The sequence below is a fragment of the Alnus glutinosa genome, chromosome 10 (genome assembly GCF_958979055.1).
Source record: "Alnus glutinosa chromosome 10, dhAlnGlut1.1, whole genome shotgun sequence".
Taxonomy (NCBI): domain Eukaryota; kingdom Viridiplantae; phylum Streptophyta; class Magnoliopsida; order Fagales; family Betulaceae; genus Alnus; species Alnus glutinosa.
This window is the reverse complement of record NC_084895.1, coordinates 14,154,495-14,177,323: the sequence shown is the minus strand read 5'-3', so window position 1 is coordinate 14,177,323 and position 22,829 is coordinate 14,154,495. Positions and strand designations below refer to the sequence as shown.

Genomic DNA, 22,829 nt, shown 5'->3' with positions numbered 1-22,829 from the left:
ATACCTGTCGTACGCCTAAACATCTAGTATACTTATATCTAGCCTCCATAAAAGATAAAGAAAAAAAGATTGAAATGGATTTTCCTAATCACAGTGATCCTATAGATCCTCCAATTTTTCTTGATATTCTAAATGGAGAGGGTATCACTCATCTTGATGTTTCTAATTTCTTTGTAGACTCTAACAGAAAAATGGATATTTTTATTGGATATTAATATGTTTTCATTATGTCTTAATCACATCATGTTTATATTGTCAACTTTATTTGTATTTTATTATTTTCTTTTTGAGTAATGAAATTTAATATACATTTTGGAGACATGAGTCATACTGATACAATGATTTAAGATAAAAAAAATTTTCAAAATTTGATATTAAACAAAGCTAGTGGCAATACAATATCAAGTTCATCAAACCTAATTGAAATCTTTGAAAGAGCAAATGTCATATTACCAAAAAGAACAAAATTTTATATTGACAATGCTTTGTATTATTCTAAATCTAAAATAAATTTAATCAATTTTAAGGATATTCGTCCAAATGGTTATTATGTTAAAACCACTAATAAAGACAGTGATGAATATCTTTATATTACTTCAATAATTTCAGGTCAGAAGCTCATATTGGAAAAATTGTTTGCTGTATCTTCCGGGATGTATTATACAACAATAAGAACAATTGAATCACATGTCGTGGTGCACCAGAAGTGTTCTAATCCAAAAATGTTTATGCTTTGATATGATTGTCTTGGACATTTGGGAACAATTATGATACGTTAAATAATTGAGAACTCTCATGGGCATCCCTTAAAAGACCAGAAGATTCTTTTACAAAGTGAATATCTTTGTGCTGCATGTTCTCAAGGTAAACTTGTTATAAAACTATCTCCTTCTAAGGTAATTGTTAAATCTCCATCATTTTTACAAAGAGTTCAAGGGGATTTATGTGGGTCGATTCCCCCCCCTGTTGCTCATACTTATACTCAAAATGGTTTAACTTAATCGTTTATTAAACGACTTCTGTTAATTGCTCTACATTTATTTATGAAAACAAAATTTCTTATTTATGCTTGGAGACATGCAATATTACATGATGTATCATTAGTTGAGATCAACCGCCAAAATATTTTTCATTTTCGCATTTTTTGTTGTGTTACATATGTTCAAATTGCTCCACCTCAGTGCACTAAGATAGAACCTCAACGTAGACTTGGAGTTTATGTTAGTTTTGTTTCTCCCTCTATTATTAGATACTTAAAGCCTTTAACTGGTGATATTTTTAAAGCACGTTTTGAAGATTGTCATTTTGATGAAAATATTTTTCCATCACTAAGGAAAGAAAAGTCGTTGCAAAAAGCACGACAATAAATTACTTGGAATAATTCGACGTTATCTCATTTTGACCCTCATACAAATCAATATGAACTAGAAGTTCAAAGAATCATTCATTTGTAGAGTATTGTAAATCAATTGCCGGATACATTTATTGACAACAAGAAAATAGTTAAGTCTCACATTCCAGTTGCTAATACTCCAGCAAAGATAGAAGTCTCTGTAAGACAATCAATTAATACAGCAACAAATGAGTCTAAGGCACGCCTGAAGCGTGTAAGATTTTATTATTTAAGTTAATTAGAAAAATTAATTCAAATCTTAAACAATCTAATCTTCGGTCTATATATACGTATATATGTGCGTGTGTTTTATAGTACGTATATAAATTTATGGAAAAATTATAATTTAGCCTTCCAAACTACTATTCATTCTACGGTTGGCCCCTCAAACTACCAAAACCTTTGAAAAATACCAATTTTGGTAAAATATGTCCATAATGCCTTTGTTATGTCTCATTTTTCAATTAAAAAATAATAAAAATTAATTTTTGTAAAAAAAAAATCTAAAAATTTATTTTTTTAAATTGAGAATAATCTCAATTGATTAAAATTTTGTTATTATTATTTTTTATCTTTTCTAGATATAAAAATATGAACTCATTTTTTTTTAAAAAAAAAAATATTAGATTTAATCATCTAAAAAAATCACTCTTTTTGTAAGTTTTTTTTTTTTTTTTTTTTTTTTTTTTTTATAATATATATATATATATATTAACATAATTTTTGCCATATCTGCGGGTCAACAAATTACTTTCTAAAACCAATTTTATTTGATAAATATTACATATTGAATCTATCAACTAATTTTAATAAAATCTTTATCCAAAATTTTCGATCAAAATTAAGTTTTCATTCGATTTAATCAAGGTTTTTATAAAATAAACTAAAAGACTTATGCTTTTATAAATCTAAAATGGTATTCAAAAAAAAAAAAAAAAACTATATATTATATTTGATATATACACCAGATGATGACCCCAGCAACATCCACAACCAACTATTTCCCTAAAGTGAAAAAAAAAAAGAAAAAAAAAAAAAAAAAAAAAAAAAGTCTACATGCATAGTTAACATAATAAAAATAAATAAAACAAGTAATGTTATATACTTTCTCACTTTTTTACACCAATTTTTATATATTTGTAGATGATTTTTAAAGTCACCACCAGAAAATCCATCCTAAATTTAATAATGGTTTTAAAAGCCATCTAAGGGAATGTGAAAATAAGTGTAGGGAAGTAAGAGTGTGTAACACTAATAAAAAAAAATAAAACAAATGTTAATTGGATTGAATAATAATAATAATAATAATAATAATAATAATAATGAAAAAAAAAAATCTAAATGTACTAGGAACCCCGTTGGTAACTAGGACCTCCAGTAGTCTCCCAATTTCCTTGAATGATTGGACTGATCATAGTTGTCCGCGGGAATTTCTCTTGTAAGCATGTAGGTAACTAGGCCCTCCAACCATTACGTAGATTGTGTGACGACCCCCCCCCCTCCCCTTTTTTTTTTTTTTGAAAACATGCAAATGGATCTTCACAATGGCACGACTACATGTCGCTCAGCCAACATATGGCACATGCCACATAACATGCACCTGATAATCAGAGTTACATCTAACAACGGAATATAATAATCAATATGCAGCGGAACACATATTATAAGCGGAAATACATCTAATGCATAACAGTTAATTACAACAAGAGCCATTTACAAGTCTATATATTTAAGGCGTATAAAACACATTACACTAATTACATACCAAAATACAGGCTCAACAAATACATGTGCCACGTAGGACACGAGCCATAAATAAAATACCTAAAATACGGACTACCCATGAGTTCGTGACTTATGACTGTCGCGATATGCTCCAATCATAGCATTCCATACACTAGGTGGACGAGTCATTATCTATATCCGCAGAACCTGCAACCAAAGCATTAATGTCTGCACGGTTGCGGGAGTTACCGTATCCGCACAGGTGGAATTATAGGCCCACCGTCTTAGCATAAATAAATACACTAAGACCTCAGAGGTATATTATTCATTGAGTTTTCGCAAAGAATCAACTTTTCATTTTTTAGTCATGCGTACCCTATAACAACTACCAATTTTATAAACTGTTGTTTGAAAACCCCCATAGCTGATATAACAAACACCGACTAATAGAAAATATTTAAAACATACTACGCAACTGAGTTTATACGTAGAAGTTTCATTGTTAGAATCAACAAATATATCTTCACCTACTATAATACTTTTGATGCAATGAGACTTATAAAACAATAGCATTTAAATCATGCAACCATCCGATAGAAATATACATAAGCTCTTTTCCATTAAAACTCTTATGCATACTAATACGTCTAGCAAAACTACTTATAATATAAAAACATTACTCATAAAAACAATGTTATACATTCTCATGCCCATTGTTTTATGCTTTGGGGATTTAACCTAAGTATAGTGCTTCAAAGGAATCTAACCCAAGTAAGCATTAGTACCTCAAGGGAATCTAACCCAAGTAGGCACTTCATGGGAATCTAACCCATGGTAGAGGACCTCAAGAGAATTTAACCCAAGTAAGTACCTCGTGAGTACTTCAAGAGAATCTAACTTAAGTAAGTACTAGTACTTCAAGAGAATCTAACCCAAGTAGGCACCTCATGGGAATCTAACCCATGGTCGAGGACCTCAAGGGAATCTAACCAAAGTAAGTACCTTGTGAATACCTCAAGGGAATCTAACCCAAGTAGGCACCTCATGGGAATCTAACCCATGTATAATTTCCCGTGGGCTATGAACCTCACTTTGATGCACGTTTAACGTTCATATGCTTATGCCTCATGCCTTAAAACAATATATATTTCATTTCATGAATCATGCCTTTAACACATGTTTTCTTTATAAAAACATAAACAATTCAACATATCATTTCTTAAACAATTTGCATAACTTAACTCACTCTAAAATCATATTCATGTTCCATTGCAATCACAGTTTTCAAAACCCAAACCATAACATACAGTTTAAACTCCACATATTATATTCATAATTCAAAACATCATCATAATTTCAATATACTCAAAAGTACTCAAATCATTCAAAACATATCATAATCAACATACAGTTGGTTTAGGTTTGTAAAACAATATATATTTTGCAATTCATCATATATGAAAATAATACTTCTCAGTGAGTAGAATACTCACCTTGGCTGCGTGGATATTAAGCACTAGGTCTCCTAGACACCACCTTGAAATGTATCACTGTGGAATAACACATTGCACTATTTAGCACTTTAAATAATTAACATCCTAATTAGCACTTGAATCGCTCAAGGCTAAACCGTAGAAAAATCCATAATATTTTTAAGGGTTCCAAACGTTTACTCATAAATCATATACACTAGCTAAAACTCAAACAATACTAACCCGAAGTATTTACTAAGGTTTAGATATTAAAATCACTATTTAACTATTTACTCATATTATTACTTACTAACCCACAATTAATTTCACTAACCAATAAATTATTTTTACTAACACTTTTATAATAATATTAGCCCTAAAATTATTTTCACTAATCTCTTTACAATAATTACTAACTTATTAACTTAATTCATTAACACATTTAAAATAACATTAACCCATAAGAAAGTCTAAAGGTTAACCTTGCAAATACTGTTTAAACTAAATACCCATAATTATTTATTTTTACTAACACTAGAATATAACCTATAAATACTTATTTTTACAAATTAACAATCTAGGTTCTAACACTTAAAACCTCTAAATTAATTTTACCCATCAAATTAGAGTTTCTAAACTTAAAACCCAAAATTATAAAATACTACTCTAAATACAATATTATTAACCCAATAGCATTTACTAAGGGGTTAATTACATAAAAACACTACTAAAATTAAATACCCGAAAGTTAGGCTTTAGGAAACTTACTAAAATTTCACCAAACCAAAACCCATGGTTTTGGTAGCTTCAAGCAAGTTTCAAGTAACCCATTACCTAAAGAAAACACTAGATTAAACTCACATTTTATGATTTTAATCCAAAATCTCAAGAACACGAGTTTAGTGTTTTATCTCAAAACGATCGGTGAAAACGTAGATCACGTTACCGAAGTCGGATTTGAGATTGAACGGTTGAATCTTCGTGAAAGATGAATTTTGCATCAAAAACTTAAGAAAAACCGGTACCCTCCCCCTAATTGTTTTTTGTTTTTCTCTCGGGTCCGCATGAAATGAGGCAAGCCTCTTTTCATTTAATTAGGGTGCAGTTGTGGGGACACTTGTTCTATTTTTTATTATTAAATGGCCATCTAGACCTTTTTGTTTTAATGGCCATTTGGCCTTTTAATAAAATGGCTAGGGGTGTGCAGCGGTTCGAAAGTCGGTGAAGTCGGTTCGGTTAACTGACCATGTCGGTTAATTCGCCGACATTTAACCGACAAGAAATTTTTTTGAAGTTTTCGGTTAAGGCGGTCGGTAAACGGTTGGAAGGCGGTCAGTTAAAGAGTCGATTAATGATCGGTTAAGGTGGTCGGTTAATTGGTTTTGGTTAAGATTAAGCCTTAAAATGGGCCTTTTGACCCTTTTTAATTTGGGCCTTATTTTTTAATGGGTTAAAAAGACTCAAAAATAAAAATAATTTTAAGGCCTATATCAATATGCTTTATTTTTTAGACTTTTAGTATTTGGCTATTTGCCACTTGCCAGCAAGCCCAGCCAACAGGGCCATTGGGCAGTCTGGGCCAGCAGGCCCAACACAGCAGTAGCACCACATCTGACACTAGCCCACTGTCCAGTGTGTCCATAGTCCACTAGTCAACTTCACAAGCCTATGCCAATGGCCCAACTAGCCCATAAGCCCATTCAAAATTTCAACTGAAAATCAAAATAATTTTCTTAATTTTTTATACCTTGAGTCATTTTTACTGTTTTACATAATTTTTTTTTTAAAAAAAATAATAATAATACATAGAAGAAAAAACTGGAAAAGTGGTCCAATGGTAGACTGGCAGTGGTCTCGGTGACTGCAAATGTGAAACACTGAAAATTTGAAAATAATTTTTGATATAGGCTGTCGGTTAACCGACCGGTTAATCGGTCGGTTAATTTTCGGTTCGGAAATTCGGTTAACCGCTTAACCGACCGCCTACCGAACCAACCAATTTTCAGTAAAAAGATTATCTTCCGACTACTAAACCGAATTTTATCGGTTATGTCAGTAGGCGGTAAATTTCGGTTCGGTCGCGGTTCAGTAAGCGGTTGGTAGGCGGTAATCGGTTAATCTGCACACCCCTAAAAATGGCCGAAGACTTCTCCTTTCTTTTCTTGAATGTGGGGCGCTTATTTTATATTACTTTTATTTTCTATTTCTATTTCATTTTTCTATTATAATTTCTTTTCTATTTTTTTTGTCCTAAAAATATCACTTATATATTTTTTTTCATGACTATCATTTACAAATTCATAAGATAAAAATAAAACACTTTGTTTATTTATCCACATTAAATAAATTTATTTTTATTTAATCATAATAAACTCATTTTATAAATTTTGGTATTTAAAAATATTCTCTTGCATTTTAAATACACCTAATTAAGTTTAATCAATTATTTACACAAATTTACACTTTAATTATTAAATAATGTCCCGGACTTTACAGATTGTAACCTATTAGTCTAAGAGTAATGCTACTCTTCATACTCATTTTATACTAACCGATGGTGTATGTTTTAAATAGCCAACATTTTTTTTTTTTTTTTAAGATGCTAATGTGAAAAATCACTAAAAATAGAGTAATACCAAAAGGAAGACTGATGTTCTTCTTAATTCATCCCAAAATTGATATAACTTTTAAAATTATTATTAAATATTGGATAGAGTTTAGGATTTAGACTAAAACAACGTAATCTATGAACTTGGTCTAGCCTTCAAGTAAATTATCATGGCTCCACCACCTGCATGATCAGCTGCCTTGAAAGGTTGACCTGGAAGAAGCTGTACATGCTATTGTGGATAACCTCGTGGGTCGGGTCAATGCCCAATGGTTTGGATTGGACGGGCGGATTGTAGGCTGACATGCCACCAAACATAACACAGACCTGGTGGCTTCTTCTTTTGAGCTCAGGTGCAGTAGGTAGGCAACGTCTTTTGGAATACTTCTTCTTTATTATTACTTTCGTGTGTAACACGCAACTGATCCTTATAAATATAGATTGGCCACGCCTTAATCGGAAATTCACAGCAAACATATCTTCAAGACTCAAGAGCGCTTTTGACTTTTGAGCATTCCTTCACTCACATTTAACTTTCAAGACATGGCAGAACAACTTCTCTTCAGCACTGCCGAGCGAATCATTGAGAGTTTGGGCTCACTGGCTGCCAAAGAGATCAGACTGCTATGGGGTATCCAAGATGAGCTTCAAAGCCTGATGAACACTGTTTATCCAAATCAAACCAGCTTGCCTATCGTCTTAGAATGGGTCGTAAGATTAAGGCGATTAGAGAGAGGTTAGACGCCGTCGACGCCTATAGGGAGAGATTCCACTTGGAGGTATGACATGTGGAGACACAAGTCGGGAAAAGAGAGAGGTATAACACTCATTCTTTTGTACCTGCTGAAGAAGTTATTGGCCGAGAGGTTGATAAGAAGACAGTTATACACCGTCTGATCGACCCCAAAGTTGCAGAGAATGTTTCAATCCTCCCAATTGTTGGCATCGGTGGATTAGGAAAGACTACGCTGGCTCAATTCATATTCAATGATGAGGAAATCGAAAAGCATTTTCAACTAAAAATGTGGGTGTGTGTTTATGATACCTTTGAGGTTAAAAATATTTCTGAAAAAATCTTAGAATCTGCAACAAACATGAAACAAGCAACTTTTGAAATGAATACACTCGTAAACTATCTTCGAAAAGAAATCGATGGAAAGAAATACTTCCTCGTGTTGGATGATGTGTGGAATGAGGATCATGAAAGATGGTTTGGCTTGACAAGATTGTTGATGGGGGGTGCAAGAGGCAGTAGAATATTAGTAACTACCCGCAGTGAAAGCGTAGCAAGGATTACCAGCACAATTCAATCATATTTCTTAGGGGTTTAGATGAACATGCATCATGGTCTTTGTTTAAGCAAATGGCATTTGAGAAAGGACAAGAGCCAAAGGAGAATTCAAGCATCGTAGTAATTGGGAGGGAAATCCTAGAGAAGTGTTTAGGTGTCCCTCTGGCCATAAGGACAATTGGAAGTTTACTACACTCCAAAAATTCAGAAACAGAGTGGTTGTCTTTTAAGAATAATGAACTCTCAAAAATATCTCAGAAAGAAAATGACATCTTACCAACTTTGAAACTGAGTTATGATCATCTTCCTTCAGAGTTGAAGCATTGCTTTGCTTATTGTAGTTTATTTCCAAAGGATTATTGGATTCGTAAATCAAGACTGATTCATCTTTGGATAGCACAACGGTTCATCAAGTTAAGAGATAAAAACCAATGCTTGGAAGATTTTTTTTAGTATTTTATGGATTTACTATGGAGATCATTCTTTCAAGAGGCTGAAATGGATGAGTTTGGTAACATAGTTCAATGCAAAATACATGACCTCATGCATGCTATAGCCATTTCAGTGGCATGATCGTTGATCACCACATTAGATGATAAGGAGAGAAATGTTGATGAAATAACTTGTCATGTATCAGTTGGTTACCATAAAAATATTTCATCTGTAGTTCCAAATTTATTGTATAAAGCAAGTAGGATATGAACATTTCTTTGCCTCAATGATGGTTATGTTGAGCCATCGAGGTGAAGTATTGATTGTAAGGCAATTTTTTCAAGTTCTATGTTCTTGCGCGTGTTGAATCTGCATAACAGATATCTTGATCTTGTACCGAGCTCTATCGAGAGGTTGAAGTATTTAAGATATCTTGATCTTTCTAGAAACGACAATATCAAGAAGCTACCCAGTTCTACAACCAGGTTGCATAATTTGCAAACAGTAAGACTCTCTAATTGTTGGAAACTAGAAGAATTGCCTAGAGACATTAAAAATTTAATCAACCTCAGGCATCTTTAGATAGATGAATGTTATGGTTTGACTTATATGCCAAGTGGATTGGGGCAATTGACTAATCTTCGGGCGTTATCAAGATTTGTTGTCTACTCGAGCTCCCTTTCTAGGCATAGTGATAGATGTGGGTTAAAAGAACTAAATGGACTGAATAACCTGAGAAGAAAGTTAGAGATTAGAAATTTGAGACATGAGAAAGATGTTGCAACAGAATGTAAGGCTGAAAATTTAAAGGAGAAACAACATCTTCATGCTTTGCATTTACAATGGAGTACTAAGGGAAGTGTCAATGTTTTTGACATTGTTGAGGATGAAATGTCATTGGAAGGCCTCCAACCGCACCCAAATCTGAAACAGCTTCATTTATTTATGTGTCCAGGTTCAAGGCTTCCGAGTTGGCTTTCATTACTCACAAATCTTGTTAGATTTGAATTGTTTAGGTGTAAGAAATGCCAATTTCTGCCACCATTGAGACAACTACCTTCTCTCAAGTATCTTCTTCTTGAGTGGTTGGATGATATTTAGTACATATCAGATGATGGTGATAGCAATGAGTTTTCTTCGTCTTCTTCGATGCCAGTACCATTTTTTCCATCCCTCAAGCAAATCAGTCTGTTGTGTTGCCCTAATCTCAAGGGGTGGTGGAGGAGGAGGGATTCTTTTATGGAGGTTAATAGTGATAGTGATTATTCTGATGAAATAACAATAGTAAAAGCGATGACGGAGCATTGTTTACTCCCTTTATTTCCTCATCTGTCAACATTATCCATCTCATTTTTCCCTATGTTGACTTCAATGCCAATGTTTCCACATCTTGAAGGAGCGTTGCTACTGTGGGATGATAGCTCGAAGCCATTTCAACAGACAATGATGATGAATATGGTAGCACTGCAAAGCCCAACGTCAACAACAATAGCCTCCTCTTCATCCATTCCTCTCTCAAAATTGAAGTCTATAAAACTGTATTCAATTACGGATCTAGAAACTTTGCCGCTGCAGAGCCTCACTTCTCCTGAGTCTTTGGAGATATCTCGTTGTAATAGATTAAAGTCTCTCACCCCAGGTATACAACACAACACTACCCTTCGAAACCTTGTTCTTGATTTTTTTTTGAGCTTGAGCCTTACAATATTGGATTTCCATAGATGAGTATGGGATGCAAAGGCAAGGCCTTACGAGCCTCCTCTACTTCTCAAGACTTCCAAAATTGGTGTCTTTGCCCTCGAGGCTTGAACATGCTACCACTTTACAAAAGCTAGAGATTTCAGATTGTGAAAACTTTACAGCCATACCAGAGTGGATCCATAATTGCAAATCACTTCAAATGCTTGAAATTAGTCACTGCTTGAGTCTGGCATCGCTACCTGAAGGAATGGGCAGGCTAACGTCTTTGCGGAGGCTAAAAATTGAGGATTGTCCTATCTTATTGCAAAGATGCAAGAGAGAAACAGGTGAGGATTGGGCCAAGATTGCTCACATCCCAGAGTTAGACTTACGGTATCCGCCTCGATAAGAAGAAAATTCAAGCACCCATGCATCTTCGACTCATGTTTCAGGTATACTAGCTCATAACACACACTATGCGCGAGATTCTTCATTATAATTTAGTTTCAAAATTTAAATATATTTTTATCGTACTTTTTATTATAAATTAAAAAATGCTTGTAAAAAAAAAAATTATTACACATCTTTCAATAAAAAGACAATAAAGGTTAAGACCCTTAATTTTATTTGAACCCAAAAAAAAAAGCAAAATTTTATAAAATATTTGTTCAAATAGGTGTAGTTTATAACGAAAAGAAGTATAAAAAAAAATAGCCAAAAAAAAAATCTAAATTTCAATTATTACAGCATAAGTGCTGTATTTTTTTCAATTGTTAAGATGGTGCTGTAATTTTTTTTTACAGCACCTAAGCTAAATCCTACAAAATAAAACAAAACTTTTTACGCAACATTTAATGAATCAAATAAATCCTCTCACATCACGTTCAATGATTAATCAAATAATTTTTGTCTTATTTTGCTTTCAAAAGCAGAAAAAACACTTCAAAAAAAAATTGAGAGAATAATACAAAAAAAAAAAAAAAAAAAAAAACCATTAAAAAATTCAAATATATTAAAAAATAAGACCCTTTTAATTTTATTTTAATCCATATAAATTAAAACATATAAAAATCTATGTTTCCATATCAGTAGTTTAAAATGAAAAGAAGTATAAAGAAAAAAAAAAAAAAAAAAAAAAAAAAAAAAAAAAAAAAAAAAAAAAAAGAAGAAGAAGAAGAAGAAGAAGAAAACCTGTAGATTGTGATTGTGATTATCAAAGCATTAATAAAAAAAAAAAAAAAAAATAGCAGGAGTCTCTATATTATTGGTGTGATACATATTATATTTCGATACAAATAAAACCCATATAATTATGGACATTCTAAAAAAAATACATGGCAAACTAAACAAAATGGTTGAAAACAAAAATATTCCTTAAAACATTCAAATGAACTAAAAAATAAGACACCTAATTTTAGTTTAATCCATATAAATTAAAACATGTTAAAATCTTTGTGCTCATATGAATAGTTTATAACGAAAAATAAGTATAAAGAAAAAAACTAATAGCAAGAAGAAAACATGATTTAATCTAATTACCAAAGCATTAATAAAAAATTACCAAGAATTTATGATATTGTTAGTGTGATACCTATTATATTTAAATACAAATAAAACCCAAGTAATTATAAATATTTTAAAAAAATACTAAACAAACTAAACAAAATATTTTTTTACGAATACAAAATAAAACAAAATCTTTCATTAAATATTTAACGTAATCAAATAAATTCTCACATCATTTTCAATAATTAATATCTCTTCGGTGTTTCAAAAGTATTTATATTCCTTTTATGCACAACAATCAAATAAATTTTTGTCTTGTTTTGCTTTCAGAAGCATAAAAACATTTTCAAAAAATGGCTAAAAATGGAGTAAATCACATAAACAAAAAATAAATAAATTCCGGAAAATAGAAGTCTTTATCTTAGTTTAATCCATATACATTAAAACATGTTTAAATCTTTGTTTTCATAGGTATACATGGTTTAAAATGAAAAGTATAAAGAAAAAAAATATATAAAAAAGAATACATAATTTAATCTAAATATCAAAGCATTAATACAAAATTAGTAGGAATTCTTATGTGATACCTATTATATTTCAATACAAATAAAACGCAAATAATTTTGAACATGAGGAAAAAAAAAATACAGAGAAAATTTATTCCCATAAGTAAACATGGTTGAAAACGAAAAGTATAAAGAAAAAAAAAATAGCAGAAGAATATGTAGATTTTAATTATAAAAATGCATAAAATCTAAAGTCCAAAACAAAATTATGTACTTCAACGCTCTGTTCTTCTCTTGAATGTTGCTACTGGATACTCTTGATTTCACAATTCAAGATGTTTCAAACCCTAAAGAGAGAAAGAGGTATAAATAACCAATCGATCTAAGAGAGTAATATGACTTTTCAGCTTATTTGTATGGTTTCTTTAGAATTAATGCATACAATTAATACCTATATGGTCAATTATGGGTAGTTAATGTAGTACATTCTTAGTTTTAAATTTTGTCTCTCTATAATTTTGAAGAGTCCCGGGTATTTGGAGTTACGAAGGTGTGGCCGGTGCACATATTGTGTTTTCTGGCTTGTGCTTTTTGGCAGCTATTTGGCATTGGGTGTATTGGGATCTAGAAATTTTTTGTGATGAACGCACGGGAAAACCTTCTTTGGATTTACCAAATTCTGAAATCATATATAATATTGTACATTAAAATTTTGAACTTAATGAAATGTCATATAAGGAAAATTTTTGAAATAAAAGTTTGGAGAAAAAAAAAATCTGACCACTTATAATTAATTTATGATTTTAATTTTAATTTTTTTAAAAAATCTCACAACTTAATGCGGCTATAATGACACTTAATGATATAATGCGAAAAAATCATTATTTTGGTCTCATGAAGATTAACACCCATGATCTTTTCATTAAAGCACAATAAATTTATTAAAATCATGACAAAACCGGTTCAACCTTTAAAATTCAACGGTTTTTTTCTACTTAAAAAACTGGTTCAGTGTTTAAAAATTATGGGTTCATGCCACGTGTCATAATTCTCCATTACACAAAGAACATTGGATGAATATATAAATCATATAAAATTTTACTATCAAAATAACCATAATTTTAGTTTTAATCCATATAAATTAAAACATTTAAAATATTCTCATATGTGTAGTTTAAAACGGAAAGAAGTGTAAAGAAAAACATTTAAACGAATTAAAACATAAAACCCTTATTTTTAGTTTAATTCATATAAATTAAAATATGTTAAAATCTTTGTTCTCATAGGTGTAGTTTAGAATAAAAATAAGTATGAAGAAGAAAAATAGCAAGAAGAAAACCATGATTTTGATTATCAAAGCATAAAATAGAAAATTAGCAGGAATTTTTATTATTGTCGATGCGATACCTATTATATTTCAATCCTATATAATTCTGAACATTCGAAAATGCAAATAAACGGAAAAAAAAAATAAAAAAAAAATAAATCTCATAAACATTCAAATGAAGAATTGTTCAACCAAAAATTTCACAAACAAAATGGAAGCATATTTAGATTTCAATCAAAAATATAAAATACTAAAGAAACATCTTTAATTGTATCATTAATTGAGAGAGAGACTAATTGTATCATTAATAGAGAGAGAGATTAAATAGGCCGGTTCAATTTTATTTAAAATATCGGTTCAGTACTTAAAGGACCGGTTTAATTACTAAAAAGTATGGGTTCATGTCATGTGTCACCATTCTATGCCATTCTAAGGAAGAACTCGACTTTTATATATATACAAGCTCGTAACCCGTGCTATGCGCGGGATTCTTCCTTATAATTTAGTTTCATAATAAAAATAAAAATAAAAATGGAAAAAGAGAAGCATAGAAAATATAGATAAAAAATGAAAACTGAAAAATACTAATATAATATAATAGTGTTATCTTTTCTGTATTACTCAAAGTAATAAAAAAAACTACTGAATAAACATAATATACTAAAAAATATCATACCTCGTACAAAAAACAACCATAGGAAACTCTCTTTCACCATTATTTTCTTGAATTTAGTGTAAAATTTACAAAAGATAAAATAAGCAATTTGAATGAAAAATAATATATTAATTACATTAAAAAAAAAAAAAAAAGAAGAGGAAACGAAATAAGAGAATCATAGAAAATATAGACAAAAAATGAAAAATAAAAAATACTGATAGAATAGAATAGAGTTTTCTTTTCCATATATTTTTCTGGTTCATATGAAACCTTGAAAATCAATATTGTCTATCAATTAAGCACGTTAACAATGTGCATTATACAGGGAAAAAAAATCAATGAACAATGTAAATTAAAAATCGTCATACCTTGTACCAAAACAACAATTAATGTAAACACTCTCCATGGTTTCCTTGAATTCAATGTAAAATAAAAAAAAAAAAAAAAAAAAAAAAAAAAAAAAAAGCAATTTGAACAAAAAAATAATATAAATTAGGAAATAGGGATAAAAAAAAATGTAAAGAAAGAACAAAATCATAGAAAATAAACTAAAAAAAAAAAAAATGTAAAATGATAACCACTAAAATAATAGAAAATAACTATTTTTTTATATACTTTTTCCAGTTCCAAAGAAATTTATAGGTATAGAAATAAACTACGGTCAAATATATATTTTTTAATTTGACCATCATTCTTATATATAGCGTAAAAGAAACTACTTTTTCAACAGAAATAAAAAAAAATAGTATAAATTATCAATGCAAAAATAAGGATAGAAAATCAAATCAGAAAGACAGAAGCACATAAAATAAATACAAACATATTATTTACAATTCTAATGAACACAGCCCCGACAAACTTAAAAGGCAAACTAAAAAAACAAAGGTTATAGCAGTATTACAAACAAAAAGGTTCTAACAATAGCAAAAACTTTGCTCTCTTTGCTTTGAGCAGCACTCTCTGGTAATGTAAACAACATTGCAATTTTGCATAGCCACAAACCATTACTTCTCCATATATTTATTTGAGAAAACGATAGATATTGGAGTGACTTTTGACATTTCCCAAAGAAAAAAAACTGACATTTGACTCTTTGAAGTTTAGTTTGTAACAGACATTTAGTGGGAGGGGAAGCGGTGTTTGAGTAAAAGATTTTACTTAAAGGAAGAGAGAGAGAGAGAGAGAGAGAGAGAGAGATGTAGAAATTAGTGAGAATTTAATGACAACAAAATTAGATGTTTCTATTCATTTTCTATTCAATGGAAGATATTTGATTAGGAATATTAAACGCACTGTTTATTTCACTTGAAATACATGGAGCAGTTCAATTTTACTTTCTTTTTTTTTTTTTTTTCAATTTTACTTAAAGGAAGAGAAAGAGGTAGAAATTAGTAAGAATTTAACGATAAAAAAAATTTGACGTCTCTATTCATTTTTTATTCAATATAAGAGAGTTAATTAGTCATATTAAATGCACCGTTTATTTTACTTAAAATACATTATCAGTTTTTTACTCAAATGACCGATGTTTAAAAAGTATGGATTCATGCCACGTGTCCTAATTCTAGGCCAACTCTAAGTTGGAACTTGGCTTATATATATATATATATGATATGTTTCAATAAAAATAAAATTCATATAATTTTGAACATTAAAAAAAAAAAAAGCATTTCAAATTTAATGTTTAATTAACTCTTTAGTGTTTTAAAAACATTTATATTCCTTTTGTGCACAATAATCAAAGAAATTTTTTTCCTTTTTTGGCTTTCAAAAGCAGAATAACACTTACAAAAAATAAGTGAAAATCGTAAAAATCACAAAAAATGAAAAACAAATATCCCATAAAACATTTAAATGAATTAAAACATAAGACCCTTATTTTTAGTTTAATTCATATAAATTAAAACATGTTAAAATCTTTGTTCCCATAGGTGTAGTTTAAAATGAAAATAAGTATGAAGGAGAAAAATAGCAAGAAAAAAACCACAATTTTTATTATCAAAATATAAAATAGAAAATTAGTAGGAATTTTTTTTAATTTCGATGTGATACCCATTATATTTCAATCCTATATAATTCTGAATATTCGAAAAAGCAAATGAACAAAAAAAAAAAAAATCTCATAAACATTCAAATAAAGAATTGCTCAACCACAAATTTCACAAACAAAATGGAAACATATTTAGATTTTAACCAAAAATATAAAAATACCAAAGAGTCCTACTAAAATCATTAATTGAGAGAGAGATGCTACTTGTATCATTAATAGAGAGAGAGAGAGAGAAAGAGAGATTAAATAGACCGTTTTAATTTTATTTAAATGACCGGTTCAATACTTAAATGACCGGTTTAGTCACTAAAAAATATGGGTTCATGCCACGTGTCACTATTCTATGACATTCTAAAGAAGAACTCGGCTTTTATATATATATATATATGATGTGATATGATTACTCATCATTTATTTGAATAATTCATAGAAGAACAAGGGACAAAGATTTAGAGCATTTTCAAAATATGGGCCCTACATACATGATTTTTCACATATTAGGAGCAATATTTAGTTTTTTTTTTTTTTTTTTTTTTTTTTTTTTTTTTTTTTATTTCTAAGGATATATAGTTTTGAACAAATAGAGTTGATGTGGTAATGTATTATGGGTACTTTTTCTCATTGTGTTAGTAGAGTGAAAATTGGCACTTGGTGAAACTCGAGCAAATATTGTGCAGGAAATCCTATCTGGCAACAGCACTGTAGGAACTACCTTTCCACACGGGTGTTCATAATTTGGCTCAATTCTTTGTTACAAATAAGCTTCCCATGTGTCACTCTATCTAAAAATAATCAATTCAAAGATTTGGCACCCGAATAATTCCATTCTAAATATCAATGCCTATTATTGGTTAATTAGCTTAGTTTTTGAAATAAAAGAAGAGTGATATATTGTATTGGCTCAGCCCTTTAGAGTTTACATTTGCATGATTTTAGGCATGCATTGCAGTTTATGCTCCAACTTGACCAGATATCTCTCACCTTTAATTCAACTAATTAAGTGGAAATTGTTCCTAAACATTATATTATCATTTTTCTTCTAACTTTTATATGTTGGTTGCCTTAGTTTAAGACAATAGGTTGATGTTAATGCTTATAGCATACAAAAAATTCAAGGGCTTCTAATATTTCAGGTGGTTTATTTTTGGCTCTGTTGGAACTCCTAACAACACATTCTGTTTTTCATCAACAAATATAGGTGAGTGATTTTCACTTTAGTAGATGTCTCATTTGGAGGGGTTCCTTTCATTTTTGCGTTCTATGTAGAGTTTAAATGTCTATTTGGATCGAAGTGCTTGTTTTCTTAGAACGATTTGTATTTTCATTATTATTTTTGAGCTATTTTTTCTTTTGCTCATTTGGGTTTCTGAATTCAGATTAAATGCATATGCTTGGATAAATCATCTCACTTCCTCAATACTTAGAGGTGATTATCTATTTTCTTGTTTTCTTCTCTCATATTCATAAAAAATTTACTGTATACACGATTCTTCAAAAATTAGGAGAAATAGTAAGTGAATTACTTTTTTTTTTTTTTCTTCATTTCTAATAATGCATGGTTTTGCATAAACAGTTGATGAAATGATGAACCTGGGTATTTCATTTTCCATTGTGTAAGCACAGAAAAAACTGGCACCAAGTGATATTGGATTAAATATTGTGGGGAGGCTCAAATCATTTTAATTATTGGTATTCATTTGGTTCAATTCTCTGTTACACAAAAGCTTCCAATATGTCATTTTGTCTTCAAATAATCAATTAAAAGATCTGGCAGTTGAATGATTCCACTCCAAACATCAATTCCTAATGTTGTTTAATTAGATTAGATTGAAATAAAAACACAATGAGATATTAGATTGGTTCACCCTTTAGAGTTTAGATGTGCACAATTTTTGGGATGCATTTCACTTTGTGCTCCAGTTTGACTGGACTTTTGCTCATTAATTCAAATAGAATTTTCAATTAAATGGAGATTGTGCCTAAAGTTTATAGTAGGATTATATTTTGATCTTCTGACTTCTATGTCATTTATTATAGGCTAGGTTGCCTTAGTTTAAGACCATAAGTTGATGTTCAAGAGTTTCTTATTTTTCAGGTGGTTTACTTTTGGCATTTTAAAAGCTCCTACAGCCCAATCTGTTGTACATCTCCAGATACAAGTGATTACTGTTACAACCAATATAGACGACATATTAGTGAAAGCCTTTCTTTGGTGAAGTTATTATCTCTATACAAATTAGCAACAGCAAATTATGCCTTTACTGTAACGATCCACCCCCAATGACACAATATTGTCCGCTTTTGGCTCCCCATATCAGACTTCCCAGAAGGTCACCCATCCTGGGATTGCTCTCGCAGCGGCTCGCTTAACTGCAGAGTTCTGATAGGTTCATTGTCATAACGGCTTTAAAACGCGTTGTGTCATAAAGGGTGCATTTATACATATAAACATATTTCCATTCCCAGGCGATGTGGGACGTCACAATCACCCCCTCTTTGGACCCAGCGTCCTTGCTGGCGTCTCTCATTGGGCTTGTGCACGCTCCCACCATCTCAGGCTGGGCAATGGCTCTGATACCATTTGTAACGATCCACCCCCAATGACACAATATTGTCCGCTTTTGGCTCCCCATATCAGACTTCCCAGGAGGTCACCCATCCTGGGATTGCTCTCGCAGCGGCTCGCTTAACTGCAGAGTTCTGATAAGTTCATTGCCATAACGGCTTTAAAACGTGTTATGTCATAAATGGTGCATTTATACACATAAACACATTTCCATTCCCAGGCGAGACGTCACATTTACTGTTCTATATATTTTAAGAACATGAAATTTGTGGTTTACACTTCTCCCAGTGAACATTACTTCCAAGTACAATGACGTTTTTTTTTTTTTTTTTTTCCATATATTTAATGGTAAGTTTATTTCTTAATTACGAGGTAATGTAGAAATTGTTTCCACAATTTTGTATAGTTGCACTCCATTTACTTTTACTTTTACTGAATAGTTTTTATTTCTTGTAGTACGGTTTTACAGGTTTTGATAAAATGATGAAATATATCTGCTGCACATACTTAATCGTGTGTTTTATCATTAATTATGACTTTTATCACCAAGTGGACTTTTAGTGCAGATCCACCACATACAATACTCCAGATGCCAGCTCTGCCTCCTACAATGGTAAGACATGCAAAAAAAAATATATGCGGGAAGGAATTGATTTTAAATGTTATCCATACTTTTCATCGTATTTTTCTTTCTTTCTTTCTTCCAAGAAGTTTTGTGATCCTAATTGTTACTCATTCATGCAGAATCAAGGTAATATTGCAAAATGGAGGAAGAAAGAAGGAGATAAGGTCAGTTATACCAAAAGTTTCATATAATTCTGAGAGTTTATAGCTAAGTTATGTTCAGCTTGATGTTCTTAAAGATAATTGTTGAAAATTAAATCCTTCTTCTTGATGTAGTGGGGATCGATTTGTTAATTTCATTGGTGAATTCGTGTCATCCTGACCGTTGATTTAATCTAACAGATAGAGTTGGGTGATGTACTATGCTAAATCGAGACTGACAAAGCTACTCTTGAGTTTGATTGTCTTGAAGAGGGGTAATGTAGAATATTTTCTTTCTTGATTAGTCATCTTTCCCTTTGTTTACTTTGCAAACACTTTCCTCTATCGTTTTTTTTCCAACTACAATATGTTGATTAGAACAACTTAAAGATAGCAAAATCTGATCCATCCTAAAATGCTTTATGCATCGGTTCTTGTATGGGTTAAATTCTGCAGATTTCTGGCTAAGATTTTGATACCTGAAGGTTCAAAGGATGTACCTGTTGGACAACCTATTGCAATAACGGTAACCTGTGATAATCCTTTATCAATGGTTTCCTTTTGTTTTCATGGAAATCCATCTACCGTTGATTTCAATGTAGGGGACATTTTTCATTTTGTAAAGATATTGGAAAACATTTTGGGGAAATTATAATTATTTTGAATTCTGTTAGGACAAAATTCTTTTGTCCCTCCTCCTCCTTTCTTATTTTAGTTTTAGGCTACAATTAGAACTTATTTTATTAATTTATATGCTAAAGCTAAAGATTGTTCAAGTATTATGCTTTTACAGTATCTGATATCTTTTAAAATCTGTTTTTTTTATCAGATATCTTCTAGAAGCTTCTTTTCTTTTTTTTTTTCATGGCGTTGACCTCAATTCTTAATATGTGACACTGATGTTTCAATGTCTTTCTTTGTTTCAGTATTTACCATTCAGATACTTAAATTGTTGTAAAAACTAACTTTTGTGGGTTTAATAGGTTGAGGATCCAGATGATATTCAAAATGTCGATGCTACTATGGCAGGTGGGTCTGAGGTCAGAGAAGAAAAATCAACAAATCAGAATGTGAAACATAAGGACAAGGTGCAAGAGAAAAATTCGATTAAGACAAGTACATCTGAGCTTCCTCCTCATGTTAAAGGAAGATTGTATATCGTTTGTAGTGGTAGAGGTGATAATATGGTAAAGGAAGATTGTATATCGTTTTCTGCTCAGATTATTGTGCAAAGTTTTCTTCCTCTGGTAGATGCTTAATGTTGCTTTTATATGTATACAAAGAATCAAGGAAACGTTGCGAAGTGGCGAAAGAAAGGAGACAAGGTCAGTTGTGTTTGATACAAGGTCTTAAAAATCTGCCAGTGTAACTACTTCTTGCTTCTGATTTGGTGGAGAGAGAATAATTGCATAAACGTCTTTTGATCATTTACTGAAACTGACAGATAGAAGTGGGTGACGTAATATGTGAGATAGAGACAGACAAAGCTACCCTTGAATTTGAAAGTCTTGAAGAGGGGTAATATTCTTTCCTTATGCTAGGTTTGTAGTTGTAGAGGTGATACTAAATATGAAAGTGACATAGCTCCTGTCTTAACATGGTATTTATTTACTTGTAGTCTAGATGATCACCAACATGTTTATTACTTCTTTGCATGTCTACTCAATGTGAGGAGGACATTGACAATGTTGTTAAACACAGATTCTATGTGTCCATAATAATGACTTTAATCAAGTTGAAATATATATAATCATGGCTTCACCCTTGAATTTACAACAACATTTGGTTCTAATGGTAGTGCCAGTTTTCTTACAATCTTTCTTGTTGATGAAAAATTTCCTGAATTGTTATTAATGAAGCTATTTATAGGTTTCTTTTTACACTTTCGCTTACATTTTTAAGTGGAATGTTGGCTGGGTACTTGGCTAAGATATTAGCACCTGAAGGTTCAAAGGATGTAGCTGTGGGACAACCTATTGCAGTTACAGTAAGTGTGACAATGCTTGTACAGTTCTATGACTTGCTTTTCACCTAAGCAACTTGCAGCTAATGGTGTTATAGCTTGGTAGTAAGGCACCTGTAAGGGTGAAAATTGTTGTAGTCTGTACCTGTAAGGGCTGAGATTGTCATGATCTAAGTTTTAATTTATCTTGTTGCCTTAAAAGAGAAAATTAATGTACATGGTGCTATTAATTGATTAGTGGTTATAGTTTCTTCCAGCACTGTTACTTTATGGAAATTTTATCCCTTAAACTATTTATTAGAATTCAAGCCAATTACACCATATGAAAACACTTCGCCCGTTGTTTTCAAGGTTCAGGATCCAGCTGATATTGAAACAGTAAAAAATAGTGCTAGCAGTAGTTTCAGAATCAAAGAGGAAATAACAACACATCACGATGATGGAAATGAAGCTAAAGCTCAAAAAACAAGTGTTGCAAGGATCAGTCCATCCGCAAAGTTGCTAATTACAGAATATGGATTGGATTCATCAACATTAAATGTATCAGGTTCTCATGGTACGCTGCTGAAGGGGGATGTTTTAGCTGCAATTAAGGCAGGAAAAGGATCTTCAAAAGTCTCTTCATCTGAAGAGAAGGCACCTGCATCACCTCAAACCACGCTAAAAGCTTCTCCCATAGTTTCACCAGATACTAGATCTCACTTGAAGCAGGCAGATTCTTTCGAAGATCTTCCCAATAGTCAAATTCGCAAGGTATGTTAATGGTAATTAGATTTGAGCAATGTTCTTTCTGTTTATGGTGCCTTTTTCTGTCTTGTGGATCTTGGAAGATAGTTAAAGAGACTACAATACCGCATTCGAGATTATTACTGATGCCCAATATATAT

At 31.1% G+C, this 22,829-nt stretch overlaps 2 pseudogenes; both read left to right on the top strand.

Annotated features, from left to right (window-relative positions):
• The first annotated feature begins 7,741 nt into the window (after nucleotides 1–7,741).
• On the top strand, nucleotides 7,742–11,010 carry LOC133879070 (disease resistance protein RGA2-like; annotated as a pseudogene).
• An 8,693-nt stretch (nucleotides 11,011–19,703) lies between these two features.
• LOC133879069 (dihydrolipoyllysine-residue acetyltransferase component 1 of pyruvate dehydrogenase complex, mitochondrial-like) overlaps nucleotides 19,704–22,829 on the top strand; it is a 39,545-nt pseudogene continuing 36,419 nt past the window's right edge.